The 21,195-nt window shown below is 46.7% G+C and overlaps 1 long non-coding RNA gene across 1 annotated transcript in view; it reads left to right on the top strand.

Moving 5' to 3' along the window:
- The first annotated feature begins 304 nt into the window (after nucleotides 1–304).
- LOC129547558 (uncharacterized) overlaps nucleotides 305–21,195 on the top strand; it is a 201,513-nt gene continuing 180,622 nt past the window's right edge. Inside the window, exon 1 of the long non-coding RNA XR_016036248.1 lies at nucleotides 305–501. This is a non-coding gene — a long non-coding RNA (uncharacterized LOC129547558). The remainder of the gene's footprint in view (nucleotides 502–21,195) is intronic.

The following is a 21,195-nucleotide window of genomic DNA, read 5'->3' as shown; positions in this document are numbered from 1 at the left end:
CGGCTTAGCGGGACTGCCGGGGGCGCCCGAAGGCCACCGCTCCGAGGACGCGCGGCCCCCGCTGCTCGCGCTCCCCGGGCCGGCGCCGCCGGCGCCCGAGCCCAGCAGCGAGCAGAGCCGCGGGGCGCGCGGGCGAAGGCCGGCGGGAGGGAGGGCGCGCAAGAGGCGGCCCCTGCTCGGCGAGCCATGCGTGCCGCGGGCAGCTAAGCCGCCGCCGGGCGCCGCTGCCAAGTCCGCGCTCCGCTTTTGTCTTGCCCTCCAGTGAATGGGAAGATGGAGATGGATGTGGAGGGAGTTTCTCCGCTCCCGGAGCCCATCCCCCGTTCCCAGGGGGCTGGAGGAGCCTGCCAGGCGCCGTCACAGCCGCCCCAGCCCCAACCCCAGCCCCCGCCGCTGCCTCCGCAGCATCCGGCTCCGGATGAACCGCCCGGAGAGAGTGCCGGCGCAGAGGACAGCGACGATCCCGAGGCGAGACCCAGCGGCGACAAGGGCGAGAGCAAGGTAGGTCCCCGCGTTGGCGCTGTGACACCTTGTGAACAAAACCAAGACGCTCTGGTAGTAGCTGGCACTTTAACCCCTCCACTCCCCCACCCCCTCTCTTGGCCAGGTGGCAGTGGGGGTTGCATTTGTGGGGAAGGCGTGAGATGCTGTGGGATCGCTGGGTAAGAGTGACTTTCTGACCTGGAAGGCGTGTGCAGAGTCCGTCCTGGTTTCTGTAGTCAAGTGTTTGTGCAGAGAAAAGTCTCCCGGTCCAGGCGGTGTGATGCCAGGCAGGGCGCAGCATCCCGGGAGACCGGGGCTGAGGACCGGTGCTCGCCCACACCGTGTAGCCAAGGCTTGTGCGGATGATCTAGGTCAAAGCGAAGCGTGTTTTCTGGAGCTGCCAAGTGCTTCCGAGACTCCTCGTAGGGAGGTGGCATCAACCTAAAGATGACAGCGGTGGGAGCAAAGTTTGGCTCTTCTGCAGAAGGGAGAGCTCTGCCTCACCCAGCTCCAAGCTGGAGGTCCTGCTCTGCTCCTCCCCGGCATCCTAGTGCCTGGGAAGGGCAGAGACCAGGGGCCTGGCGGCAGGTGAGCCCTGGACACCTTTTGTAGCCCTGCTGTGTCATTGTAGACCCGGGGATAGAAGCTGCTGACTGTGGAGAGAGGAGCTCCTCAGGTAGTTGGGTTCCAGGAATCAATGGCTCAAATGCTCTTCTCTGGTGCTGATGTTTTTTCCCGTTGAGAAAATTGTAAAGGAGAGAAAGTGGCATAGAAAATAATGCCTTGGGATAACGTGCTTAGAGTGTAGTTCCAACTTGGTCCCTGAGCAGGGTGTTCTTTCTCCATGCACACTTGGAGTTGAGTTTTGTGAATGCTGGTGTTGGCCAGTCGTGTCTCGGCAAAGTCTGTACATGTGTTTCTTAATACATTTTGAAAGTGGCTGCGAGTGTTGGGGAAAAGTTGGTTCAACAAATTAGAATATTGGAACCAAAGAGGAGTCAGTGGAAATACTTTCTAACTGTGGCTCACTTGAGGAAGTGTTCAAGAAAACAGCCCCTGTTCCTGGTGAGAAAAGAACTCAAGTCATGATGTGTTCCTCCTTGGAGATTGCCTGGGCTTCGGTTGCACCTTTCCGAAGGTGTGAGTGGACTAAACAGCATCCAAAATATGCTGGGATCACATTGGATGATGCCTCTCTGTACTTGGAGACTGGCTCACCTTAACAGGATTGTATTCGCACATCTTCAAAATTTTGTTTTGCATTTGGATTACTGAGCTAAGGCTTGAGATTGTGGTTTTTCTAGCAAAACCTATATTGTAACTTAACATGACATTCTACCAAGGAACTGGCATTTGAACACACTCTAGACTGGGCTGGGGATGCATACAGGAGTTACATTGCTGACCTATGAGGAATTTTAATATTCTAACGTCCTCAGCTTTTCATTCACATTTGATTTGATGAATATCTAATTCTGTCATGACTGCATATTTACCACATGAAATGACTGTGCTCAGTTTCATGAAATAACCATAACTGAGCAGCGTGTTATCTAATTGAACTGTAAGTCTCTTTTGCAAAATAGGTGTGGGCGATCATTAAAATATACAGCCTGTGTTGCCATTTCCACTTTGCTGGTTCATATGCCCTGAGCATGAGAAATTGCTGCCATCAGCAAAAAATCTGTGCTTGTTTGTTTCCCTCTGATGCACCACGCAAGCTGTATGATGGTCTGCGGGTTGTGGGGAGTGAGGAAGCCCGTGCATGACATATGCTAGAGTAGGTGAAGAGAAGACGGAAAGTGGGTTGATTACATTTCGCTAATTATCATGTGCAGAAATTTGAGTATTCCACTGATGTGACTGACTTTCTGTATGTCTGCAATTTCTTGTGGTGGAAACAAATACTCTTTTTTTTTTTTTTTTTGCCTCCAGGTGTTTGCCTTAAAAAATCATGTTGCCATCCTTCTCTTTACCCAGAAATCAGCTGAGTTAACCCTTTGCCATTATCTGCTGCTCTCCTACCAGTCCTTCTAAGATCTGAGGATGGTGGCTGTGTCCCAGACTTTAATAACTAACTCTTTCTGTCTTTGATGTCTACTGAGGCAAGTTATACATTGATTTTTCTTAGCAAATCCTGGTTTCATTAGCGGGAAGCATTTTTGGGTGTCTGATCAAATTATTCTGCTAAGATATAAATGGAAGACAAACTAGGATAACGTGGAAGGTAGTAGCCGCTTGGGGTGAAACTGGGGAGACAATCACAGTAGGATTTGAACACAGTAATGTACAAGTATAATGTATTGGATGGTTATTTTTGCTTCTTGTTCATGAGTATAATAAGAAATGAATATTGAATACTGTATTATTTATTTTAAATCTCCCCCCACCCCCAAAGTGCAGGGCATTTATTTCCAGACTCTGGTTTGGGGCCATGCTTTTATTTTCTCCAGAGTTTACCCCAGTTGTCTTCTTGGAAAAGAAATCAGAGCTTCATGCCAGACATGCTTGTCTCCAAAATTGCAGGTTCAGGTCATACGTCCTCTGACAGTCTCTGAAATAGGAAGGAAGATTAGAAAACTGGATCAGTCAAGGGATTTTTTGCACCAGAGTTCATGATGTGAGTGGTGCTTTCTGCTCCTAGAATAACAAGGCCTGATTCCTCTCTAGCAGCTGCTCTTTAGGGAGATGCTGTGGCAGCTACATGCCGTGTATGCTCTGACTCCACGGATTGGGGAAGACCCTAAATCAACCAGTCCCCTGGGCTTGAAGGCAGGCTTACCTTGAGCCCTGGGAAAGGCAGTCTCCTCTTCTGGTGATGACGTCCAGAGATGAAGTGGCAACCCCTGTGGGCACCTGGTGAGGGGTTTCCTCAGTCATCACCTCAAGAACTTCTTCCTCGTGTCTGAAAGGAGTTTCCCTCACCTGGGCAAGCTCTTTTCTTCCAGTCTTGCAGACGAAGATTAAGCAGTCCCTCTCCTTGAGTCAGAGACCGCCAGGTCCTTGAAAGTGTTCTTGACTCTGGATGGGACTATTCTCAAAACTTTCTTGCAGAGTTTCCTTTAGTGGCTTTTAAAACCATTCTGAAATGCTTTGCTTGTGCTCAGTAACTCTTGGATTGGTATTTCCCAAACTTTGTTTGGAAATGTTTTTTGAAAAGCTCCTTGTGTTGAGCACTAACCCCCTGGTTTCTTACTCCATCCGTGTTACCAAGTTGCTTTCGCAAACATGTGGGTTCTTCCACTGACCCCAGGCGAGTGGTGTAAATGTATGAATGATCCTCCTTGCTTCAGCTTCATCTTTCTCCCTTGTCCCTCCTCGCTCACCTCTCTTCTCCCTTTCTCTTCCACACACACACACACACACACACACCCCGTTTACTGTGATGTTCTGTATAGAAGTGTGTATTTACGGCACTGCTGTGAGATATCCTGGCCAAACTCTTTTGTGTTCAGCTCTCATTAAAGGCTTGGCCTGCAGGAGATGTTATTCTTGTAATCCGGACTGGAGAGGCCCGTGCTGTTGCTCCTGGTGACACTTCACTGATGGCCGTCACCCAGGGTGCTCACCTTCCTGCATCCCTTCATGACACTGACCTAAATCGTCAGTCTCACAGAGGGTGCTGTCGGGAGTCTGTGATCCAGTCCATTTTTTAGAGCCTTTTGTTTTGAAATAGTTTCAGATTTACAGGAAGGTTGCAAAGATAAGACTGGGAGTTCCCTGTACCAACCTTCCCCTAATGTTCATATCCTACTTAACCATGACCTGTATATTACAATAAAGAAATTAACACAAGTGCAATACTGTTAGCTAATCTCATCCAGTTTCTGTTGAATGAATGTGCAACATGTTGGTGTTTTTCATTCTGTCCTCCTAGGACTTGAGATTTTTTTACAGTTGAAGTTTCTATGAAGGGGTATTTAAGAGCTAGACCTAACCTCAGGTTAACTGTCTGCCCTGTTCCCGGCAGGTAGGAGCAGCTCCTGGAGTCCTAGACTGAGTTCCCTGGGCTCTGCACCACATTTCCCTGAGCCCTGTGGGAGTCACAGCTTTGGCAAAGCTCTTGAGTGCTGTGAACTAGTGGGGAGTGATAGTCCGCTTCTATCTTTTGTCCTGAAAAGCATTCCTGCTCCTGGTAAGACAGGGTTTGTCAGTACACAGAGGACAGCAGAGTCTCAAGTGGCAAGTCGAGAAGAGGCAATTGATAAAATCAGGACAGTTCACTCTGATGTTTAACCCCGTGGGTGTTTGCTCCTGGCAAGAAAAGTAGTGGAAGCCTTCTCCTTTCTGCCTTGTGCCCGCCAGGTGAACTCTGATTTCAAGCACAGAAGCAGAAACCTGCCCATATTAGGCAGGATACCACTGTGATCATTGTGGGCTTTCTGATGAAGATTGAAATCACAAAGACCACATTTGGTCTTGGCTCTGTCTTTCACTAGCTACTAACCTCAGAGAAGATCCTACTTTTTAAACATTAAAAAAAAAAGATTAATTTTTTTATTTTAGCTGCATTGGGTCTTAACTTGTGACATGTGAAATCTAGTTCCCTTACCAGGGATGGAACTGCGACCTCTGGCATTGGGAACATGTAGTCCTAGCCACTGGACCACCAGGGAAGCTCTCAGTCCTACCCTTTTTAAATCTGTCTCTTCATCTTTAAAATAGGGTAATAATAGTGCCCACACCAATGGTTACTGTGAGATACTGTGAGATGGATTAAGTGAGATAAAACATGTAAAGTTCTTGATTCAGGGCTTCATAGCTACTGATTGCTCAGCAGTTATTAGTAGTAATAATTGTGATGATTATTATTGCTGTTGTGGTCCATGGATCTGAAGAGAGAAGGAGTTGGGGCCAAGTTCATCTAGAGTTTTCAGTTTCCCAAAGGATTGTGGGACTGGAAATGATGCAGACACACTGTTCTACAATGACACCAGTTTCTGACTTTGTGGATCTTGAGGTATTACCCAGTCTTTTCCTGGCGGCCAGGACTTTGGAAAGAAATATTCGTTATCCTGTCTTGTCAACAGACTGTGCGTCTCTCATCAGGAAAGCCACGGAGGACTGGGAGGGGTGATCCTAGCTCCTAGCCCAGGCCCCAGGGGTACGTGCAAGACAATAATAGATCAAGTGGGTTGCCCAGCATTTACACATTACATTTGTGGTTTCTTAGAAGTAGGTGGCAAATTTTAAGGCTTAAAGAAATAATTGAGATGAAAAGTTGTACCTTTTAGGACTCTTTGATTGCAAGCAACAGAAACTGACTTTAATTTGAGCGAAAAGGTATTTTATGGTAAGATTGCAAGATAATCATGGGATCAAAGGAAAAGTGATAAAACTGATTTTGGGGAAATCCTGAAGCCAGAGACTCTCAGAAGCTCCGAGTAATCGAGAATGATGAATGGTCTCCTGAGGGCACAGACATAAGAAGAGTAAATTCCAACTTTTTTTTTTTCCTTTCTGTCACTCTGATGAGCAGAATCCATGGAAAGTTGTCTAACAGGCCTTCCTCAGGTCAGATATCAACTTCTTGGGGAGAGTGGGTATCCATATAAGAGGTTCTGGCAAATTGTGTCCTTTGGAAGGGGTAGAGTTCATGGGGTAAAAATCAAGATACTGTTACCTGACCCAGAGGAATGGACATGAAGGGCAAGACAACCAGTGTAACTTCTCTTTGGGCAGAGAGTTGCGGGGAGGGAAAGGGGCAGGAAGAGAAGAGAAAAAAAGAGAGAAATAGAGGGAAAGAGAAAAGAGAGTCAGACAGAGACAGACAGTGAACTTATCCAAGAACCTAGAATTGTTTTTTGCATTGATTTCCTAAACTCCAATACTTTGGCCAACTGATGCAAAGAACTGACTCATTGGAAAAGACCCTAATGCTGGGAAAGATTGAGGGCAGGGGGAGAAGGGGGTGACAGAAGATGAGATGGTTGGATGGCATCACCCACTCAATGGACATGAATTTGAGCAAACTCTGGAAGACAGTGAAGGACAAGGAACCCTGGCGGTCTGCAGTCCGTGGGGTCACAAAGAGTTGGATACGACTTAGCGACTGAAGAGGAACGATTTGAAAAGAAAATACAGAGAAAATGTTGCAATACGTTGGTTACATACAGGAAGAAGGGGGCAGACGACTTGCCCCTTGTTCTGATTTGCCATGTGAGACCCCCTGAATTAGGAAACTGGATTGCAATGAGTGGCCTTCCACGTTTTTCAGGGGGGAAATTTGAGGCCCATAACAAGTGACTGCCTGAACACAGAGCTGGCACTTGAAGACCCTTTAGTCAAAAAGTCAGACATGACTGAGCGACTTTTACTAAGGAGAGAACGTTGCATCATTGCCCGAGTAGAAGACATGAGCACAAGAGCCATTAGTAATCAATGGAATTTATTTCCGAACAGTAGCCTTTCTTGGGAAGGAATAGGTAGAGGCTTCACCCAGCACAGTCCGCAGCCCCCCTGCCGTGGCTCTCAGATCCGTCCCCTCCTGTCACGCCCCCTGGCCTTACTGTCTGCACCCTCTGTGCCCTCTGCACTGATGCTCGGGGACTGGGCACTGCTGGCATGCTCGGTGGTGGCCTGTGCTCGCGGAGGATGTACTTTTACTGAGATACCCTTCATTTTCTCCCGGTGCAGTTTTGGTGCAGTTGACATCGGTGGGAAGGGGGTCTGTCTTCTTAGAGTAGGACATTGTCTTAAGCATTTTTAAAGGTTTCTTGAGCCGAGATAGAAACCTTCCCGAGGGCATGTTCGGTGCAGCCATTCTGCCGGCTCCTTTTTCACAAGTGAGGCCATTCCACACATCATTAAGATAACGTGTTGGCCTCTCTGACCAAGTAGCTGGGTGAAGGAGATCGTGAGACACCGAGTGGCACCGACCAGCGAGTGGCCTGTTTTCTTGGTTTGCTGCCCCAGTAACGGAAGGCCCAGGTCATGTCCCTTCACCAAAACCAGTGGCAGGTCGGCCCACCCGTCCTTCCCAGGCTCACCCTTTCCCCAGGCTTGCATTCTCCCTCCCCAGGTCAGATCCCCTATAGTTCACAATCCATTCTTTTTTCTAAAGAACTATTTATTTTCGTATTATTTTTCTGAAGGTGATCGACTGGCTTTTTAAGTGTTGGTCTACTTTGGGGCCCTCCGGGTCTGCACTGCTGTGTGAGGGTTTCCCTGGTTGCCATGAGTCAGGGCTGTTCTCTGGTGTTGTGCTGGCTCCTCTTGCCGTGGGACGCAGACTGTCGGGCGTGTGGGCTTCCGCAGTTGCCGTGGGACGCAGACTGTCGGGCGTGTGGGCTTCCGCAGTTGCCGTGGGACGCAGACTGTCGGGCGTGTGGGCTTCCGCAGTTGCCCTGGGACGCAGACTCTCGGGCGTGTGGGCTTCCGCAGTTGCAGCTCATGCGCTCAGTAGCTGCGGTGCATGAGCTCAGTTGCCACGCAGCATGTGGAATTCTCCTGGCCCAGGGATCAAACCCACGCCCCCTGCATTGGCAGGCAGATTCTTAACCACTGGACCACCAGGGAAGTCCTGGCTTAACTCATAGACAGTAAAATTCACCCTTTTAAAGGGTACAGCTCAGTGAGTTTCGACAAATGTTACGTCTGTGAGGGGCTTCCCAGGTGGTGCTAGTGGTAAGGAACCCACCTACCAATGCAGGAGACTCAAGAGACTTGGATTTGATCCCGGGCTTGGGAAGACCCCTTGGGGTAGGAAATGGCAACCCACTCTAGTATTCTTGCCTAGAAAATGTCATAGACAGAGGAGTCTGGCAGGCTATAGTCCATGGGGTCACAAAGAGCCAGACACGACAGAGCAACTGAGTGTGTATCCGTGCATACACACACACACCTATGAAGCCACAACCCCAAACAGGACGTGGAGGGTTTCTGTTGCCCTCAAAGGGTTCCTGGGTGTCTCTCAACAGATAATTCCTTCACCCCGTGAAATTACGAAAATTATGAACTTTTCTATAATTTCACATGAAGTCAAGTAGTGTGTAGTGTTTTCATCAGGCTTCTTTTGCTTCACAAAACATATTTGATCGTCACTCACCTTGATGTGTATCAGCAGTTGCATTTGCTTACTGGGTCTTATTTTGTTGTATGGATGTATATTGTTTATCCATTCACTTGTTGATGGATATTTGGGTTCTTTACAGAATTTTGGCCTTTATGAATAAAGCTCCTATGGTTTCTTTTATGGGCCATTGATTTTCATTTCTCTTGAGTGAATTCCCAGGAGACTGCTGAGTCATGTGTTAAGGGTGTTTATAGGAAGCTGCTGATCTCTTTTCATGAGCAGCTGTTCAAAGTGTGCTGAGTCCGTGTGTCCCCACCATCCGGTTGGGGTGAGCGAGAGTTCCAGTTGCTTCACGTTACCGCCAATGCTTGCCTTTGTCAGTGTTTTCCATCTCTGTCCTTTCAGTAGGTGATGATGTCTCTTTGTGGCCTTAGTGTGTGTTCCCCTGGTAACTAATGATGCTCAACAGCTACTGAGCTGATCTGTCATCTGTAGGTTTCTTTGGGGAAAAGTTTGTTCCAACCTTTGGCCTATTTTTTAAAAAATAGGTTGTCTGTATTCTTATTATTGATACAATCTATTGTTTTCACATAGGTTTGGGCTTCAGAAGCCCTGGTAGAAGTCTGAGGAGCTTACAAAGCAAGGGACATTTTTGAGTTTCTTGAGGGTTGTTGGTGAGCTAACATTTCCTGGGCATTTATCCAGTGCCAGTCATGGAGGAGGGTGGGCTTGCGTTGGGTCATCTCATTCCAGACTCCATAGCAATCCTGTGAAATAACTGTTATTAGCCCTGAGGCCGCACAGCTGGGGTATGGCAGAGGAAGACCTTAAATTTAAGTCTACTGACTCAGTCGTTCCACTTCACCAGGTGTGACCCAGGCTTTCTCCACAATTTCCTGTTGTTTGCCAGCCCCGTCTGCTTGCCCTGCTCTAGATGCTGTAAAAGCAGCCCTCGGGTGAAATGACAGTCACCACCGACGTGCAAGTTGAGGGCAAAAGAGCGCCAGGCTTTCAGTCCTGAAATAGTCTTTTCACGTCTGCATCTCCATTGCTTGCCATGTATGGCAGAAATGAAGCCAATATTGTAAAGCAGTTATTCTTCAATTAAAAATAAATAAATTTTAACAAATACTTAAAAAAAAGAAAGAAAGTCCTATCCACTTCATAAGGTGGAAGAATGAATGTTCTCCAGAGATGTGGAAAGTTTGGGATGCCTGTCTCTATCAGCTAAATGCAGTGCTGTGGGCACCCAAGGGGCCAGGGTAGGGCTAAGCCATGGGATATCAGAGCTTACTGCAAACTCCAGTTTTGTTTCTTGGGAAAACTCTGTGAAGGCTCTAGTTTGGATTCTCTTATCCAAAGATGATGGAGAAGCCCCCTTACCACACAGCTGAGTGTTGCGAGGATTGAACCAACCAGAACAGACCAACTTGTTCCATTCCAGGAAACCCTGGGTTCCAATTGATCTGGGACGGTTGATCACCCCGATTACACATGCCCTGTAGAGAGTGCAGGTCCTTACAGTCTCTTGGAGATGTCACTGTTGAAAGGGCTTTGGGGCATCCTTTCCATGGGTGTGAAAATGACTCATGGCATTTCGGAAGTAAAGAGGCCTGTGAAGGATTCCAGGTTCTCCACATGGGCTGAAACAATAGTTCAAAGCGAGGCTGTGGGTTTGAATTGGATGAACAGCATCACCTTTCTGAGTAAGTGGCTGTAGAACTTTTCAGGGCAGCTCCCCAAGGCCTCCAACCAGGAAGTCAGTGTGCTTTGAAAAGTGAGCCCAGAGGTCTTCCTGGCTGGAGGACCGAAGGCTCTTTCAAGGTTTGCCTTCTCCAGCAGGAAAAAAAAAAATCACCCCAAAAAATGATTGCTAAAAAATTGCATGGTTGCAAGGGTTTGTGTCGCAAAGCATCAGACGTGGTGTTTCCCCAAAGGGCCTCAGTAGGAAGGGGCTGCCCTGCTTCAGAAGACCTGGGACTCGGGTGGTGTGCCCCCGGGCCTTGCCTCCGCCCTTCTAACTGAGCTCTCAAACAGTCATGTTTTGTTTGCACCTTGGAGTCCCCAGCTGTGAAGTGGGGATAAGAGTTTTTACTTTTGTAAGAACTGTCTGAACTGGAAACTCAAATTTGATAGTACTGGGGCAAAACCTTTTGTAAACTCTTACACAAGTCTGAGTGTGAGTGTGTATGTGTGTGTCTCTGGTTTTGTGGGATAAACGAGTTTCCCCCATGATTTTCTGGGACCCTATTTAAAGAACTGAGCAAAAAGGTATCCTGTTAGAGTCATAGGTGCTGGGAGTTGGGGTCCTGGGGAGTGTGTGGTCTTCCTTGGGGGGGCGCCTCAGGTGGCACCGGGTGCTCAGGTGACGGGGGTCCTTGGGGCTGGGTTTGGGCTGCAGTGTTCCTCAGGGACATCATGGACTGACCCAGACAGCCTGTCTCCAGACCACTCTGGTTGCTTATTCTCTGGATGACAGTAGATCTGACCTGTGCCCACAATGCCTCCTGCAGCCACCTGTCCCCCACCCCTTCACTTGATTCCTGCTCATCCTGCAAAGTTCAGTTCAAGAAAGTGCTCCCTTATTACTAGCTTCTCTATTGATCCCAGTGGTCAGGTCCCTGCTGATAGGGTACAGACATTCCTTTCAGTTCAGTCAGTTCAGTTCAGTCGCTCAGTCGTGTCCGACTCTCCGCGACCCCATGAATCACAGCACGCCAGGCCTCCCTGTCCATCACCAACTCCCAGAGTACACTCAAACTCATGTCCACAGAATCGGTGATGCCATCCAGCCATCTCATTCTTCGTCGTCCCCTTCTCCTCCCGCCCCCAACCTTTCCCAGCATCAGAGTCTTTTCCAGTGAGTCAACTCGTCACATGAGGTGGCCAAAGTATTGCAGTTTCAGCTTTAGCATCAGTCCCTCCAATGAACATCCAGGATTGATCTCCTTTAGAATCGACTGGTTGGATCTCCTTGCAGTATAAGGGACTCTCAAGTGTCTTCTCCAACACCACAGTTCAAAAGCATCGATTCTTCGGCGATCAGCTTTCTTCACAGTCCAACTCTCACATCCATACATGACCACGGGAAAAACCGTTGCCTTGATATTTATGGAAGTATAGTCTATTTACAATGTGTGTTAATTTATTATGTACAGCAAAGTGACTCAGTTATACCTGCTGTGCTTAGTTGCTCAGTTGTATCCAACTCTTTGTGACCCCATGGACTGTAGCCTGCCAAGTTCCTCTGTCCATGGGATTCTTTAGGCGAGAATACTGGAGTGGGCTGCCATTCCCTTCTCCAGGGGATCTTCCCAACCCAGGGATTGAACCCAAGTCTTCCGCATTGCAGGTGGATTCTTTACTGTCTGAGTCACCAGGGAAGCCCCAGTTATACATATATATATATATTTTTTTTTCTTTTTCATAATCTTCATATTTTTATTATGGTTTCTCACAGGATACAGTTCCCTGTGCTAGACAGCAGGACCTTGTTGTGTATCCATTTTATATATAACAGTTTGCATCTGCTAATCGCAAACTCCCAGTCCTTTTCTCCCCCCGCCCCCCACAGTCTCCTGGCAGTCCCAAGTCCTTTCTCTGTGTCTGTGAGTCTGTATCTGTTTTGTAGATAGGTTCACTTGTGTCGTATTTTAAACTCCGCATTTAAGTGACATGACATGGCTTTTGTATTTCTCTGTCTGACTTGCTTCCCTTAGAATGATGATCTCTAGTTGTGTTCATGTAGCTGCAAATGAAGTTACTTCATTCTTTCTGATGGCTGAGTGTTATTCTATTGTATATACTTTCCGCACCTTCTTTATCCATTCAGCTATCAGGCATTTAGCTTGCTTCCATGTCTTGGCTATTTTGAATAGTGCTGTGAACATAGGAGGCCATATATCTTTTCAAATTATTGTTTTTCGGGATATATGCCCAGGAGTGGGATTGCTGGATCATATGGCAACTCTATTTTTAGTTCTGTGAGGAACTGCCATACTATTGGATTGGCCAAGAAGTTCATTCGGGTTTTCCTGTAACATCTTAATGACAATCCTGAATGATTTTTTTTGCCAATCCAGTATTTTGGATGTGCCAATCCATAGTGGCTATACCGGTCTACATTCCCACCAGTATGTAGGATGGTTCTCTTTTCTCCACAACCCTCTCCAGCTTTCATTATTTGTAGACTTTAAATGGTAGGCATTCTGACTGGTGTGAGGTGGTACTCCATTGTAGTTTTGATTTGTGTTTCTAATAATTAGCAATGTTGATCATACATTCTTAGTTGTATCATTAGCTATTTAATGTAAGCTGTGAAGACAGATGAGGCCTGTCTTTTTCATAGCTATTTCTCCAACCCTAGTGTAGTACATTCCACAGTATGCTTTCTGAATGATGTCAGCCTTGCCTTGGGAGCAGGCACTCAGTAATGGCTAGCTGTGGTGGCTGGTAAGATGGAGCTGGTGTGGTCCTTGTCCTGGGCTGATCGCTTTCCTCCAGAAGCCTCCTCACTGTCCCCACCAGACACTCAGCCCTCAACACAGCACCCTCTCCCTTATTTTCTAGATCTGCATTATCCTATATGGCCGTCATTAGACTACATGTGGCTATTTCCATGTGAATGTAACTAGAATAAAAAATTCAGTTCTTTATCTGTTTAGCACACTTAAAATGCTCAAAGGCGCTAAGTCTAATGGCTACAGTGTTGGGCAGTGAAGACAGAGGACATTTCTGTCATTGCAGGAAGATCTGCTGAACAGCAGTGTGGTAGAGGGTGACTCTTCTGGCCCAGCCTGTTTGGCTGAAATCCCTCTGAAATGTTCTGAAAGCACTCTTTCAGCAGGAATGCAGATTTTACGTACAACTTCCTGGGGTTTGCTTTAGGTTCTTGGTGAATTGCTTGCAAATTGTTTCTGAACTACTTATATTTTTGTGTATAGAGGCTGCTCAGAGGCAGATCTCATTCAAAACCTTTGACTCATGGTTTACAATTTTTACTCAGGTGTTCCAGTAAATCTTGGTATTTGTCCCCGGCCATTATAGAAAATGGTCTCTGGTAAAGTGGCTCCAAGAGATGGCTTTTCTATTACCCAAGTTCAGAGCCATTATTAGTGGGCAGTTGAGGTACACTGACACTTCCTTTTTGCCATTTACTGATGACTGTTCTTACACTGTGGGGTCATTGCAATGGTCCTTGTCAGAATACACAGGCAGAGAAATCCAGTGTCATTACAGAGCTCCTGTGTCTGCAGCAACCCTTCAGGGAATAATCTCCAAATTATGTAATGGATTAAGAGGGCTAATCTTTGCTTCCCTTATGGCTCAGCTGGTAAAGAATCCGCCTGCAATGCGGGAGACCTGGGTTCGATCCCTGGGTTGGGAAGATCCCCTGCAGAAGGGAAAGGCTACCCACTCCAGTATTCTGGCCCGGAGAGTTCCATGAACTGTATAGTCCATGGGGTTGCAGTTGGACATAACTGAGTGACTTTCACTTCACAAGAGTGCGAAGTTCCAGAGTTACACCCTCATGGTGTCCTGTTCTTCTGTCTCACTCAGCAAAATTCCAGGTACATTTTGATTACCAGTGGTTCTAAGGATGGGTAAATAAGGAATAGAGGACATGAATTTTAAAAATCAGATGAAGGCTACCTGTTTGGCTGCTTTTAGTATTGCTGTTTCTTTTTTTCATTCTTGAGTGAGAAAAAGGGTCTTTTTGAGGTTGGAGGAAGGACTGGGGAATTATTCCTAAAGATTCAAATACGGGGCTGCTGTGCCTTTGTCTCGCACATTCCAGAAGTATCAGCAGGAAGTGAGCTGGGAAGCGCCTCAGAGAGGACTTGGTGCTTCTGCTCCTTGTGAGCCCAGATGACAATTTGAATGACCCCTGGAACTGATTTAAAACTTTTCTTATTCACACATGCAGTTAGCTGGGAGGCCCCTGGGCTCCACAGTCAGGATGTGGCAGAGCCTAGGAACAGGGTGAGGATGTGCGTGCTCCCCTCTGTCCAAGGGCCAGTGTGCGAGGGTGCAGGTAATAGAACAGTAGTACAGGAAGAAAAAGGCACAGGTCTGGCAGTAATAGCCACACCTTTTTGGTATTTTTAGGTGTTATTTAAGCAAGTACTAAAATCACAGAGGTATGGGAGGATTGATACATTTGCCAAAAGTTGGGAGTTGTAGCCAAGGCAACGGCAATCGCTTGTTAGCTGTTACCTTCTTCCTCCTGTTGGCACTGAGGATGGGAGGCCAGCTCAGTCTGGAGGCCTGAGCATAGGGAGGCTCACATCTTACCCCCAGGATGCTGAGGGTGCAAAGACGGGATCGTGCTGTCAGTGATGTCAGCAGCTTCAAACCCCTGGGAACCCAACAAGGTGCACAAACAAGGGGAAAGCAAGTCACGACTGGATTTTCAGTCCCTGGAGCCTCCTGGCTGTGACCACGGAGCCTTCTCATGAACGCCACTCACCTGAGGGTTGCTCTAACAAAGGCCCTCTGCTCGGAGTCACAGCCCAAATGCTGGGCAGGCACCTGTCCATTTTTTCTCCTCTTTCAGTTTTCAGACAATTCTGGGATTCCAAGAAACCCCCTCATTTGTGGCACGGGTCTTGGATTCTACAGGGTGTGGTCTCTGCATCAGTGTCAACATGTCAGATGTCACCTTGCTGGTGTGGATCCCTCTGGTGAGGAGGGTAGAGGGAAAGAGAAAAGGAGCTTCCAGAGGGAAAAACGATCCCGAGGACCCAGCATCTCACAGCTGCTGTGATGTTTGAAAATATCCGAGAAATTCTTATTTTGATGCATCAGTGTTACAGTGGCCTGGAGTGGAGATCTGCATCTCTAAGGCCACTGAATCCAGAGACAACACATTGTAGTAACCACACAGCTGCCTCTGTTGTTCAGTTTCGTTTTTCCCTTTTCATTTTCTCTTCGGTTGTGTAAGAGACACTGCAGGTTCTCGAACGGGCTAACCTTCTGGGCCAGACTCTGTGTCTGTCCTGTGCCAAGTAGGTAAAACAGTCGAACAGAAATGATGTTTCAGCTGAGGGTCACGGCGCTCTCTAAAAGACAGCCTGGCTTTCTGCTGATGATTCATCAGAAAAATGAGCCTGGTAATTGAATTGGGGATTCAAAAGGATCATAAGGAAAACAGCCACATCTGACCCTTGGCGCTGTCATAAGAAATTCTGTTAATGTCAGTGTGCGAGGCGCCCCTTCATTGCAGTGGACTCTCCAGCTAATGCAGGCTGCTTAGTTTTTGGCCCTGATCAGCTACAAGAGACTGTTCATCACCGCTGCGGAGTCAGGGCAGGCTGGGAAGACCCCGAGCTGAGAGAGGGTCTCTGTAGACGCCTATGATGCCTTCTCCATGTTGATCAGACCTGGGAGAAAATCTGGGTGCTGCAGTGGAAGATGACAACCAGAGAAACTAACTTGGAGGAATTTTCTGAGCAAAGTATTCTCCATTTTAGCACAGCGATGATGAAAACTGGGAGAAGATATGTAGCCACTTCCTTTTAAAAGGTAATGGGTTTGTTGCTAACCATATGGATAAGTTGGTTTGCATAGGTAAACGAAATAACCATCTTTTGGAAAGTTAAAGGTATAATCTTGGACTTTTCCTGGGGGTCCAGTGGTTAAGAATCTGCCAGTGCAGGGGACATGGGTTCAATCCCTGGTTGGGGAAGATTCCACATGCCACTGGGCAACTAAGCTCACATGCAGCAACTACTGAAGCCCGAGCACCTAGAGCCCATGCTGCACAACAGAGAAGCCACTGCAGTGAGAAGCGCAAGCACCAAAATCCCCGATCGCCACAGCTGGAGAAAGTCCGCGCCCAGCAATCAGTCGATCAATCAAATCATGATAAATACAAGGGTCTAACCTTCTCTTAAGGAACGATTCTCAGGCAGGGGCTATTCTGTCTTCCCAGCAATACCTGCAGATGTTTGTGGCTCTCAGTCAGGAATGGGATCCTCCTGGCATCTTGTGGGTAAAAGCCATGGATCCTGCTACATTTCCTATGACGTCCAAGCCTCCCACAGACCCCAAAGGTCAGCAGTGCCAAGGCTGGAAGCCCTTGGCAGAGAATGTTCTGGATTTTTGGACTGTGCCTTTGTATATACTTCATGAGGAGAATATTTTGAGGGGAAGGTTTAAACAGAGAATGTCTAAGACTTTTCCTTGTTACAGAGTTGTCAGGAACCCCAAATCTGTTGATTCATCCTCTTGTCAGATCTAATTCTAAGCATCAAGTCTGAGGAGAAAGTTCTTTAAGCCGAACATTCTAAGCACTGTCTTTGCTGTTAACAAAACCGATACCCATTGTGACTCCTGTTCCCGAAGGTGGGTGATGGGAATTGTCCCCCCTAAAAACAGTTTTCTTAGACTGTAACAAAGATTCTCTGTCTCTCTGACAAAATAGATATGCTTCCTGTTTCCAAACCAGTGAATTCAAATCCTATAGATGTTATAATTGTATTAAATTTTGCTACAAGCACTTTTCTATCTTGTACAATGTGGATTAATCCATGCTTATGACTTCCAATCAAGAAAAACATTGTATCCCAAATAGTTTACATGGCTTCTTTCTAGAAACACACCAGAAGGCTAAGAATAGTTAACCCTGTAAAGTGTTGGTGGCTGGCTAAATAAGTCATGTTGGAATAAAAGACAGTACTTAACCTGATTCAGTGGATATGAGAAGTATTAAAATCTTACAAGCAATCCAGACTCCATTTTTAATTTCGGTAAACACACGTAAGGAAATTCTTGGTTAACAAGGAAGATTCTGCTGACTCCACTCAAAATCTTGAGAAGTTTAATGTATAACATCTGTTTCATTCACTTTATTAGGCCAAAAAATTAACCCTCAGTCTGTGTGAGGTGTGGGGAAGGGCCCCCACCAGATAATACGTTCAGACCCCAGAGTGAGAGGTATGGGGTCATGCTTTATTTCCGAGGTCGGCAGACGTTTTCCGCCGAGGGCCAGAGAGTGAATATTTTTGGCTGGTGGGCTATACAGTCTCTGCCTCAGTCACTCCGTCACGCTGTTGTAGCGTGGGAGCCTCTGTAGACAACCTATACATAAACGGATGTGGTTGTATTCCAATAAAATTTTGTTCAAAAAAACAAAATCTGGCCTCAGACCCTAACGTGCCCACCTTCGCATAACTTACCCCAGGCAGCTTTATCCCGGGCAAGTGCAGAGCTCTTATGATTTTTTCTTTTGCAATGACGAGGATTATTTATGGAACAACAGGTCCATCTTCAAAGACTCCAGGCGGGGAGTCATTGCAGGCTGCCCTTAAGTGCTGGTCTGCAGGCCGTCACTGAGCTAACGGGGAGAGGGTACCCCACACATGCTGTTTATTAAGACGTGATGCAGTGTGCATGAAGGTGATATCATAGGGTCTGTTAGGTTACTGTGAGAATACCAAGTAACTCTTTAATATTTTCTAGATTTCAGATTTGGTTGGTGAAGAATTTAGATTGGGAAAAAAAGAAATCAGCCATTTCAGAGGAGGATTGGTTCCCTGGAGTCAGACCAGTGTTGTGTGGTGGCCTGCTGGTCAGAATGGCCATCAGATACTCTGACCTCTGACCCCGGGAGGACCTGACGAGGTGTGGCACAGTCTTGTTCAGTAGGTTCTGGGCCTTCCTGTTGTAGTTTTCCAGTGTGGGGCTCTGTTACCAGGCCTGACATGAGGTCAGAATGAGGGATGGTTCCTGCAAATGGAGAGAGAGAAATGATTAGAGATCATGCCAGCATGACTAGACTCTGCAACACTTCCAACCAGCCTGCCAGTCGCCCTCAGTCCAGAAAGATAAACCTGCAGGGGTTTTGTGGGCAGGTTCTCAATTGGGATGGGAGAAGGGCCACATGCCACGAGGAGCTCAAGAACAAAAATGTCTTGAGTCTGCATCTCATGTGTCATGTGAGGCTCTAAAGACAGAGTCTCAGATTCCCTGAATGAAGTTTCTGCTGTGATCAATTAGCCGTGTTTTCTTCAGTTCTAAAAACCAACACACATGTACACACACACACAAAGAAAGAAACTTTTACATTTGCCTTTCATACAAACAAGGGCCATATGAAAGAGCTCACAAGTAAACCCTCTGCTGCCCTGTTACAAAGAGCCTGTTATACACACAGAACTGAGTTCATCATGGGACTTGGTTGAAGAAAACTCAGTGTAATACTTACATGATGTCTGGCATGGCCTACTCCTCTGTTTCCAGGAAGCATTAAAAAGAATTAAAGACAGACAAAGCCCTTCAGCTGCAGTAGAGCCAGCTCTCTATTTATCTGTAAAAGAAGTTAGTGAGCTAGTTACCTATTGCTGCATAAAAAATTACTCGCAAATTTAACAGCTTAACAAACAATACAAACCTCTTATAGCACACAATTTCCACAGGTCAGGAAGTCAGGCAGCTCATTGGGTGGTTCTGCAAGTGTCCCTCATGAAGTTGCAGCTCACAGATGTCAACTAGGACTGCAGGGAGAAATGCAGCCGCTGAGTCCATTTTCTGTGGAAGGGGTAGAGGTTGGAGGATGTGAAATTTTGTGATACAAGTTATTATTGCTTTACTTGATGAGTAACATTTAAAACAGTGTGAACCCAATCCCATAGTAAAAATTTTAGCAAGAATGACAATTTCAAGCTTGAGGGTTAAGGGCATTGTAAACTGTTTATACTGTTGGTAAATGGGACAGGGGTAGGAAGGTACCCCTTTGGAAAAACATAAAGACCCACCATTCTTTTTCAGGATCATTTTAAAATATGTAAGGTCTTCAAGACACATTCGCCCCTCCCTTGGAAGCAATCATTCCTGTTTATCGCAAGTGTCCGTGGACTTCTGTTCACGCCGCTGCCCCTAGTCATGCTCCAGCTTCCTTACCTAAACCGCCTCTGTCCCCGGGTGGACACCGTCATCCTTCACTGGAGGTACTCCTCAGCCATTGTTGTTGTTTATTACTATTATACCACTTCTCCAGCACTTACTGGGGCCAGGCATTGACCTGAATGTTTTGCTTCTCTGTTATCTCATTTAATTATCCTCACAAAATCTTATAAGGCAGCACCTCATTTGCCCATTAAGCTAATTGAGTTTCAGAGGCTAAGACAGTTTGTGGTGGAACTGAGATGGAAATACATTCTAACCATTATAAAGCCCTCCCCTTTCTTCTGAAGTATGGGGTCCATCAGATTTAGAGCAGTCGAATGAATATCTTTGGCTTTTAGTCTCATATCTCTACGTTAGATTAAATCATGTGCTTCTTGATCCTTACATCATGCTATGGAGGTATTTTTCTGCTGCTTTCAAAATCATTCTTAAACCCAGACATGGCCTCCTCACTTCTGGACACACATTTCCTGTCCTGTAATGCTTTTGCATGCACAGAAATGCCCAGCCTTTCTCTCTCTGAACATGGGTCTCCTTTGAGAATGAATTCACAAATATCTCAAAGAATGGATCTCTGCACAGTAAGTGACCATCTTAGTTTTACAGAGGAGAATCCAGTCTCCTGTAACAAAGAGAACCAGGACTGATAATTCTTGTGAAGGCAGTTTAGAAGGAACGCGTCCACTGTCAACTCTATTCTACCCTCCAGTACTGACTCCTTGGTAAACTGGTAAATGGGTTCAGCCGATATGGATTTTCTCATTTGCTGGGCTTACAAACCCACATCAGTCTTCAACATGGCCCTCTTCTTGGTCTCGCCTCGTTGAATCAGTCGTCAAAAGTGCCAGAAAGAACAAGCTTTTAAATCAGACCACAGTGAGTTGGAATCCTGGCTCAGAAACTCCATAGCTGTATGTGCCGGTTGAGAAGTTACTTACATTTTCAGTACAGGAGTCTCCAACTCTGCATATAAAAGTGGTGCTGCCTAAAGGTTAAATAAAGCAAACAAAAATAGTGTAGTGTCAGGAGACTGATCGGAGAAGGCAATGGCAAGCCACTCCAGTTCTCTTGCCTAGAAAATCCCATGGATGGAGGAGCCTGGTGGGCTGCAGTCCGTGGGGTCGCTAAGGGTCGGACCCGACTGAGCGACTTCACTTTCACTTTTCACTTTCACACATTGGAGAAGGAAATGGCAACCCACTCCAGTGTTCTTGCCTGGAGAATCCCAGGGACGGGGGAGCCTGGTGGGCTTCCGTCTATGGGGTCACACAGAGTCACACGACTGAAGTGACTTAGCAGTAGCAGCAGCAGCAGGAGACTGATAGATCCCCAGTAGTTATTGCTGCATTAATTTGCTCATAAAAATATCAGTTAGGGATACAGCAAGCATCAGACAATGTGAAAAATAGCTATAAAGCTAGAGTTGGCTTTTCTCACCTTTTAAGTCTGCAGATTGGTGGCTGTAAGTACTGTTCAATGGCTCCAGGGAGTCAGGCTGTAGATTCTGTGTTGCTCTGGGCTTTTCCCTCATGTTGGCAAGATACCTTCTGCAGTCCGAGGTGTCACATTCATGTGCCAGGTGAGAGCAAGAGGAAGTGTCAGCTGTTTCCCATTATCAGGAAAACAGAAAAATTATGCAGAGACTCCCCAGCGGTTTTGCCCTGGTGTCTCCTTAGCCAGGGTGTCTCATACAACTATTCCTGGTTGTAGGAGAGACCAGAGAAGTGACTGCCTAGCTTTCCCAGCTTCAACAGAAGACATGGGAAAGGTCCCTGCATGGTCTTGTCTGG

Source organism: Moschus berezovskii, chromosome 24 (assembly GCF_049115385.1).
Source record: "Moschus berezovskii isolate FMDL1 chromosome 24, NW_MosBer_1.0, whole genome shotgun sequence".
Taxonomy (NCBI): Eukaryota; Metazoa; Chordata; class Mammalia; order Artiodactyla; family Moschidae; genus Moschus; species Moschus berezovskii.
Note: the sequence above shows the minus strand (reverse complement) of the source record. Positions and strands in the feature narration are given on the sequence as shown.